Below are 9,959 nucleotides of genomic sequence, written 5' to 3'. Positions count from 1 at the left end.
CAGACGCTGCCTTCACGTGTTAGAGGCAGACGCTGCCTTCACGTGTTAGAGGCAGACGCTGCCTTCATCTGTTAGAGGTAGATGCTGCCTTCATCTGTTAGAGGCCTTCATGTGTTCAAAGCAGCCATGGTCACACTCTTCTACAGGCAGTTTGTGAGGGTTCAAGGTTACACTTTAAAATAGGTCATTCCCGAGTAAGAAGACGTGCAGGCGCAAAAGAACGGAAACCAAAGGCCGGGCCAAAGAGAAGGAGAAGGAGAGAGAGGGCAGAAAGCAGGTCTAGTTTCCCCAGTACCACCTGAGCTCAGTGGAGACTCCCCACCAGGCCACCAGAGCAGCAGCTGTGGCTTCAATGGAGCGCTGGGACTCACTGGGGATGATCAGCAGACTATTTTTATTTTGATGAATGTGCGGGGAAAATAACTAATTTCCTGTCTGCCTCTGAGCCATCTTAAAAAAGAAAAGAGCTCCATTTCTCCTTGCTAAATTAATCTATTATCCATCAGGCCACCGGTTCTGCAGCAGAGCCTGCCTGTGTAACACAGGAGCAGCCATTCAACCTGCTCTAAGCTCTGATACTATATTAGACATGTTGGAAAACGGGGTTTGTATAAGTGGTCCGTGTCTCTTGCTTCATGACTCCTGCTCAGTCCCATATCTCCTGCTTCATGTCTCCTGCTTCATGTCTCCTGCTTCATGTCTCCTGCTTCATGTCTCCTGCTTCTTGTCTCCTGCTTCTTGTCTCCTGCTTCTTGTCTCCTGCTTCATGTCTCCTGCTTCATGTCTCCTGCTCAGTCCCATGTCTCTTGCTTCATGTCTCCTGCTTCATGTCTCCTGCTTCTTGTCTCCTGCTTCATGTCTCCTGCTTCTTGTCTCCTGCTTCTTGTCTCCTGCTTCATGTCTCCTGCTTCATGTCTCCTGCTTCATGTCTCCTGCTTCTTGTCTCCTGCTTCATGTCTCCTGCTTCATGTCTCCTGCTTCATGTCTCCTGCTCAGTCCCATGTCTCCTGCTCAGTCCCATGTCTCCTGCTCAGTCCCATGTCTCCTGCTTCATGTCTCCTGCTTCATGTCTCCTGCTTCATGTCTCCTGCTTCTTGTCTCCTGCTTCATGTCTCCTGCTTCATGTCTCCTGCTTCTTGTCTCCTGCTTCATGTCTCCTGCTTCATGTCTCCTGCTTCATGTCTCCTGCTTCATGTCTCCTGCTCAGTCCCGTGTCTCCTGCTTCATGTCTCCTGCTCAGTTGGGCCGAGCCTCTGGATGGCTACAGCAGATACTAACGACAGTGTTCTTCTCTTTCACAATGACATACATTGAGCATGTTTTAACTTTGTCAGACCTACCTTGACCTAGATATCATTTTCCAGTGCTTTCTTATAGTATAGGGCACAAAGCAGATGGTTTGGTTTTCTTGTGAAATGTACAGATTGATGGACTTGATTCAGAATAACCAAAGGCCCATTCTGAACACAAGTTGTGTTTGAAAGCAGCTCAACACAAACCACGAATGAAAACCCTTTATTGTAATTGCTTTGCAGTAGAACACGTTTTAATTGTAGTGAGGATGATGGACAGAGAGAATGCCATGTAAATCCAAACATTTCCTCCTAAATATTCAGGCCATGAGAATACAATATTCATTTTGCTGCAGGAGGACAGGCCATGCATAACAATGAGCAGTGCTAATGAAATCAACCATCAAGCCGAAATACATACATATTAAACCGGCTCTACGTGTCCTTTGCTTTCTGCCTCGTTTGTTCTTTCTCCTCATTTCGTTCCCTGACCTTTCAGTATTTCCTACCGCCTCGTATTCGCTGTCAGCAGAGAATAATGATTGCATATCACTGCCTCATTCTGGGCACTTATGTGGCCGAATGTTTGTGATAAAAATAACGGAAAAAAATACCTGGATGTCCTGCTAAATTAATAACATTTCCTTAAAAATCTTTAGCCGGAGTAAATTCATTAATGTGTAATGAAACCTCTCTAATTAAAAACAGCAAATCACCAAAGGGATACCAGGCAACACAACTAAAAGCCCGGAAAGGCCATTAAGGCTAATTCATTACCAATTTTATTCAAAGATCCAGAGGAATTCGCAAACGTTCAAATTTGATTTCTAACGCCAAATAAAGAGTATGCAGGAAGACTGCCTCTGCCCATCTGTTTTCTCTCATGAACGGAGGATAGCGAGCACAGCTCGGAGTGTATCTGCCTCCTACTGGGTCTCAGTCACCTACTGTGCATTTTAATGAAGGACTTAATCCTGGCATATTGAGTTCAAATTAGTAGGAGTATGCAGAATGAAAGGAAACGTGAATACACAGCAGTCTGCCCGGCCGAACGTAAGCCCGCTGCAGCCGTCTACGAGAGGGGTGCATCAGGAACAGAGGATGGAAGACACACGCTTACACATTGTTACGGTGCAGTGCTCCAAACGGATCCAGAGCATATTGCTTCACAAGACGTAGAGGAAATAACGAATGTAAAAAACACAAGATACGCCATCATTATCAATGATTTGAACCATTATTATTAGATTCCCTTGCCCTGGGGCCCTGATAACAGGGGGGGCGTCCTCACCTCGGCCTCACCGCGGCCTCACCTCACCTCGGCCTCACCGCGGCCTCACCTCACCGCGGCCTCACCTCACCGCGGCCTCACCTCACCTCGGCCTCACCTCGGCCTCACCGCCCACCCTCTAAACCAACACCACCCTCTAAACCAACACCACCCTATACACCAACACCACCCTAAACGAACAACACCACCCTATACACCAACACCACCCTATACACCAACACCACCCTATACACCAACACCACCCTACACCAACACCACCCTAAACACCAACACCACCCTATACACCAACACCACCCTATACACCAACACCACCCTATACACCAACACCACCCTACACCAACACCACCCTAAACGAACAACACCACCCTATACACCAACACCACCCTATACACCAACACCACCCTACACCAACACCACCCTAAACACCAACACCACCCTATACACCAACACCACCCTATACACCAACACCAACCTAAACACCAACACCACCCTATACACCACCCTATACACCAACACCACCCTATACACCAACAACACCACCCTCTAAACCAACACCACCCTCTAAACCAACACCACCCTCTAAACCAACACCACCCTAAACACCAACACCACCCTATACACCAACACCAACCTAAACACCAACACCACCCTATACACCACCCTATACACCAACACCACCCTATACACCAACAACACCACCCTCTAAACCAACACCACCCTCTAAACCAACACCACCCTAAACACCAACACCACCCTATACACCAACGCCAACCTCTAAATCAACACCACCCTCTAAACCAACACCGCCCTAAACACCAACACCACCCTATACACCAGCACCACCCTTTAAACCAACACCACCCTATACACCAACAGGCCACCGCCTGTCTGAACCTTGCTGACCCCTAGACCTCCAATCCACCCCATGGAGCTCCAACAGCATCAGGCCATCAGGCCACCCTGGCGGCGATGTGCAGATCAGAGAGTCCTGCCTCTGTGTCTCCAGTGGCCTTTGGTTAGCTTTCATTTGGGAGATTGAACTCATGAGGGGAAAAAATAACTGTTGAAAAAAGAGCAAATAAGTGGAGCAAGGCTGATGTTCACCAACCAATGGCAGCGCAGCTCAGGCCCGCTTCAACTTTAAGGATCACCCAGGACTAGTAGGATTACGTCTGCTAATAAGGAGGTCGAGCCAGTCAGGCATCAAGAACAACACTGACTTGGTTTTAGTTCACAAGACTAACACAATTCAAAACTTTGAAATTCATATTCTGTCATGGCAACTAACTAGACGTTCACTAACTAAAGCAGTTAGAGTAATGTAGTTTTGAACTAATTAAAAAAAAGAGGACCTAGTGAAATCTCAAGCCTAATTGGAAACTTTTAATCCTATTGCAAAATAATAAAGGAGTTGAGCTTTGTCCAGGCTTTGCATCGCTCACCCTTCCTGTTGCAGTTGACCAGAGCTGAGTGTGTGTTAGTGATCAGAGTTAAGAGGAGCGGGAGGCCTTCTCAGTACCGAGGCTCCAGCTGCACCACAACAACACCGTCAGCTTAATTGCTTGATTCTTATTGATTTATTCATTCAGCGTTATTCCTATCTCAAAGCTCCATGAAAATGAAATAAAAATGCTAATCTTGGAGGGCTAAGGGCCCCTGGGGAAGAAGACTTATCCGTTCAAAACATCCACGGTTCATCAAAACGCTGCGACACACAATCCTAGAACACAACAAAGAGCAGTTTAGAGCGGGGGGGGGGGGGGGCACCTAGGGGAGCGGGGGGACCTGGGGGATGGGGGGGGGCATGGACATGGCCACACCTGGAGGGGGGTTGGGGGGCGGACTGAAGGGCCCGCACCTGGAGGAGGTGGGGGGGTGGGCTGGGGGGCCCCAGTAGTGTGTGACCTCCGCCTGGACCATCTCCACCTCCGCCTGCACCACCTCCACCTCCTCCACCTGCACCACCGCCACCTGCACCACCTCCACCTGAACCACCTCCACCTGCACCACCTCCACCTGCACCACCTCCACCTGCACCACCTCCACCACCTCCACCTGCACCACCGCCACCTGAACCACCTCCGCCCCTCAACAGGACCTCCACCTCCACCTGCACCACCTCCACCTCCACCTACACCTACACCACCTCCACCTGCACCACCTCCACCTGCACCACCTCCACCTGAACCATCTCCGCCCCTCAACAGGACCTCCACCTCCACCTACACCACCTCCACCTGCACCACCTCCACCTACACCACCTCCACCTGCACCACCTCCACCTGCGACCGCGTGCAGCGGGCCCTGCCTGCGTTCGTGGGGCGTAGGATGTACACAGCGGACTGCAGAGAGAGCGCTGAGCGGAGGGAGGAGTCATAAATAACCTCCTCCTCAGAGCCGGCGTCCTCTGCCTCACAGCTGGGTTCAACCCCAGGGTTATGTAGTGAAGCCTGTGTCACTGGGGTCCAGGGAGCCAGCCTCCCCCCGTTTAGAACCCCTCAGACCAGGGGGTCGGGGACGGGATGCACACAGCGGTACTATGAGAGAACGCAGGCTTCATCCACTGGGAGCACTACCGTCAGTCATGTGATCCGTGCAGAAACCTTTCACACTTCCATCAAAACAAGTCCTGGAATTGAACTGTAATCTAATAACCAAAACAATGTGCATTGAACCACAAACAAGTCAATCTAATCAGTATTATCCTATCCCACTCTTCCACCCCACTACAGAACATCCCCGTCTCTGTGTGCTGGAGAGGAATGATGGCTCCAGCCAATCAGCTAGCCTGCCCCTTGCAGCTGGCTGCTGACCCTAACATATTCAGAGATGGATCCTCCGGCACTGCGCTGCCGGACTGCTAAAGAGTCTCAATGGGTGGAGGGAACAACACGCCAGCAGAGCTAAAATGGCCCCACTCTGTGGCAGCGGTGACCAGGTTTTAAATGCAGAGGGATCAATATGGAAGTGAGGAGGGGCGTGTGAGGGGGCCACCATACCATCCCATGTCTCGTCTTTACTGCTCGGGTAAAACCACTGGCCCTGAAGTAGAAACCCACTACATCGGGATGTGGACTGGAGAGAGCAGACACTGAGAGAAGGACAACCAATAGTGGCTAGCCCTGTGACAAGGAGCTCAGGAGGGAGGACAGGGCAATCTGCCTGACATATTCCTAATAATCCACCTCCATAATACTGCCCCCCCTCCCCCAAGCTAGCCCAATCAGGAGGTGCCAACCGTGACCTACAAAGAGGGACTCCTGTCACCCCTCAGTGAGGAGCGGAGGGGGGGTACCCAGCGCACACCTGGGGGCCGCTCCGCTTCGGTTGGCTCTCTGTGGTGAGCCGCTCTGTGGTGAGCCGCTCTGTGGTGAGCCGCTCTGTGGTGAGCCGCTCTGTGGTGAGCCGCTCTGTGGTGAGCCGCTCTGCGGTGAGCTGATCTGTGGTGAGCCGCTCTGTGGTGAGCCGCTCTGCGGTGAGCCGATCTGTGGTGAGCCGCTCTGCGGTGATATGCTCTGTGGTGAGCCGCTCTGCGGTGAGCCGCTCTGCGGTGAGCCGCTCTGTGGTGAGCCGCTCTGCGGTGAGCCGCTCTGTGGTGAGCTGATCTGCGGTGAGCCGCTCTGTGGTGAGCCGCTCTGCGGTGAGCCGCTCTGCGGTGATATGCTCTTTGCGTTGAGCTCAGGGCTGATTTGATGAGCCGGCTCCGCCCCCTCCGTCTGTGATTAATGAGCGCCAGCTTTCACTCCCTGCCAAGAAACGGCAGACAAAGGAGAGGAAAGGTGGAGGGTCAGAGCCCTGGTGAAGCCCTCCCATCTCCACCCAGCAGGGCTGGAAGCCCTCCCATCTCCACCCTCCCATCTCCACCCTCCCATCTCCACCCTCCCACCTCCACCCTCCCATCTCCACCCTCCCATCTCCACCCTCCCACCTCCAGCCTCCCATCTCCACCCAGCAGGGCTCCCCTTCACCGTCCTGTTCCTCAAGCCGTCTTCCTGAGCAGAATCCACATGTTCAGAACACTACTCTAACATGCTGGATGGCTGGAGATAAGACAGGGCTTATCATGAACTCATAGTCTCCAACAGGCTGCTAGTGTTTAAAGGGCGGGTTCACTACGACCTGGGACGATTCTCCATTCAGATGACCGTCCTGGTGCTCCTGGTGGATAATACTAGAGGTGTGTTCCTGTAGGGCTCCTCTCAAGGTCAGTGAACAGCAGGAGGGGGGGGCGACCTCAGGTGTATCTGCTGGTTGATTCATCGCCGCTTACTAGAACACATCAAGGCTGTGACGTGATGCATCACACTGCGGAGGCTGAGCGGCCATTAAGCCAGCAGAGCTGAACAGGAACCCTGCTCTACTCTACTCAGAGTGTTACCAGGGCCTGCTCTACTCTACTCAGAGCGTTACCAGGGCCTGCTCTACTCTACTCAGAGTTACCACAGGCCTGCTCTACTCTACTCAGAGTGTTACCAGGGCCTGCTCTACTCTACTCAGAACGTTACCACAGGCCTGCTCTACTCAGAGTTACCACAGGCCTGCTCTACTCAGACAGTTACCAGGGCCTGCTCTACTCAGAGAGTTAACACAGGGCCTGCTCTACTCAGAGAGTTACCAGGGCCTGCTCTACTCAGAGAGTTACCAGGGCCTGCTCTACTCAGAGAGTTAACACAGGGCCTGCTCTACTCAGAGAGTTACCAGGGCCTGCTCTACTCAGAGAGTTACCAGGGCCTGCTCTACTCAGAGAGTTACCACAGGGCCTGCTCTACTCAGAGAGTTACCAGGGCCTGCTCTACTCAGAGAGTTACCACAGGGCCTGCTCTACTCAGAGAGTTACCACAGGGCCTGCTCTATAGAGTTACCAGGGCCTGCTCTACTCAGAGAGTTACCACAGGGCCTGCTCTATAGAGTTACCAGGGCCTGCCTGGGTTCTTTATAACCATCATGACAGTAAATATTACAACTCTGCAGTCATTTGCCAGTAAGGTCTTAATCACATTGGCATCACAGACATGTTGATATCACTGACACAGACATGTTGATATCACAGCCATCATGATATCAGACATGTTGATATCACAGCCATGTTGATATCAGACATGTTGATATCACAGCCATGTTGATATCAGACATGTTGATATCACAGCCATGTTGATATCAGACATGTTGATATCACAGCCATGTTGATATCAGACATGTTGATATAACAGTCATGTTGATATCACAGCCATGTTGATATCAGACATGTTGATATCACAGCCATGTTGATATCAGACATGTTGATATCACAGCCATGTTGATATCAGGCATGTTGATATCAGACATGTTGATATCACAGCCATGTTGATATCAGACATGTTGATATCACAGCCATGTTGATATCAGACGTGTTGATATCACAGCCATGTTGATATCAGACATGTTGATATCACAGTCATGTTGATATCAGGCATGTTGATATCAGGCATGTTGATATCAGGCATGTCTGATACATAGTGCTGTCTCTGAACTGATGCTGCCTTGTGGTAGGCCTATGTAGGCCTATGTAGGTGGAGTAGACCTAGAGTATGTAGGTGGAGTAGGCCTATAAAGGTGGAGTAGACCTAAAGGTTAAACAGACTGATTGTTTCTCAGATTGACAATCCATTAGTTTTGCACCATAATGAGAATGTGGGTGTAATTATAGTATTAACACTAAAACAAATCATGTACTTTTTAAACATTATTAGTATATATATTATTGCCATGGTATTATCCAGATAATATGACTATCTGGATAATTCTCTCAGGATAATTCTCTCTGTATAATTATGTGTGTGTGTGTGTGTGTGTGTGTGTGTGTGTGTGTGTGTGTGTGTGTGTGTGTGTGTGTGTGTGTGTGTGTGTGTGTGTGTGTGTGTGTGTGTGTGTGTGTGTGTGTGTTAGGGAAGTTCTAAACTAATCTCCAACATCAAAACCCCTATCTCAGGGTTAATGTGGATTTAAATACGATTTACATCCAGAGTTTGAAAGTCATTACATTGCATCATTATTTAATTCAAACACATTTTGATTATTATAAGCAAAAATATCCAATTTTGAGATTTCATGCAATATCCAATTAAATATGTGAATTTAAATAAAGGTTAAAAACGATTATGTTTTATTCATTATAACTCGACTCCGTATAAAACTTCTTAACAGTATTGGACAACGTATCTCTTGAACAGGAAATGTAATGAACCAAAAGGACGAACACCTGGACCTGGTATCTCATCTATAGCAGGGCCGTCTGAACATAGAGAGGACCATCTGAGACATCTACAGTATGAGACATGGAGAGGTTGAGAGAACCTCTCAGAATACAGTATGAGACATGGCGGGGTTGTCATCAGAACACCAGGTGGGATAGGCTGATCAGATCTACGGACCTCGGACAAACAATCTAAATTAAATTAAAATAGTAATTAGACCAACGACCAATCGGAATGGTTCCGTGTGATCCCAACAGGTAAGCGGCGGTCCCTCACCACGGACCCACCGTCCCTCCCATCCATCGTGTGGATCCTGGAGACCAAAGTACTACCAAGTGAATTTTCCATCCGAGATTTTCTGACAGTGATTTTAAAATAAATTAAATGGATGTTTTCGAGATAAGCACGGCGCTGAAGAAGAACCTCCGTCTGAACCGCTGATCTTGTGTCTTGGGTCTGGTTCACCTGACAACGGTGGGACGAAGTAAAAAGCAGGAATATTCATACTAATATTACTAGTGGTCCTAGTAGTCAGAGACTAAGTTGACAGCATACTACGGAAACACTTCAGGAACACTCCCCAAAACTTTGATTCCTCTACGGTGAACTTCCAGAGGACAGCGGGGCACTGAGAGGTAAGGGGCGGGCAGCGGCGCGCCAGCTCCCCGCCAGCTCTCCGTTAGCTCCCGGTTAGCTCCACGCCAACCACTCACGCTAGCTTCAGCTACTGTTAGCCTAGCCGCTAGCCGCTCGTTCCCGTCGCTCGGCGGACCGACGGTGAGGCGGCGGCGGGGCAAGCAAGCGGAAACTTCGCACGGAGAAAACCAATCAATGACAACTCACCGCGTTAGACTGAAGTGCGTCCTGGTGCTGCGGTGGGAGAGTTGAAGTGTTGGGTTAGTTCCCGGGGTCGTGTGGTTCGGTGAGGGGAACGGGACCGGGGAGCGGAGACAGGGTCAGTGATGCGCGGCGGTTGGAGTGAGGAGCGGCGCGAGGCTCCTCAGGACCGCCGCGCTCCACCAGCCGTGACGTCACGACCAGTCCTGTGTATTAAAGTAGCTTCATCTGATGGTGTCTATTAAAGCAGCTTCATCTGATGGTCTCTGTCTCTGTCTCTCTCTCTGTCTCTCTCTCTGTCTCTCT

General features: G+C 50.2%; 1 protein-coding gene across 1 annotated transcript in view; it reads right to left on the bottom strand.

Moving 5' to 3' along the window:
• Positions 1–9,959, bottom strand: part of LOC115533007 (bromodomain adjacent to zinc finger domain protein 2B-like) — a 60,626-nt gene extending 50,667 nt beyond the window's left edge. Inside the window, 1 exon segment of the mRNA XM_030343164.1 lies at positions 9,660–9,959. The gene's annotated coding sequence lies outside the window, so the exon portion shown is untranslated.

Source organism: Gadus morhua, chromosome 20 (genome assembly GCF_902167405.1).
Source record: "Gadus morhua chromosome 20, gadMor3.0, whole genome shotgun sequence".
Taxonomy (NCBI): domain Eukaryota; kingdom Metazoa; phylum Chordata; class Actinopteri; order Gadiformes; family Gadidae; genus Gadus; species Gadus morhua.
Note: the sequence above shows the minus strand (reverse complement) of the source record. Positions and strands in the feature narration are given on the sequence as shown.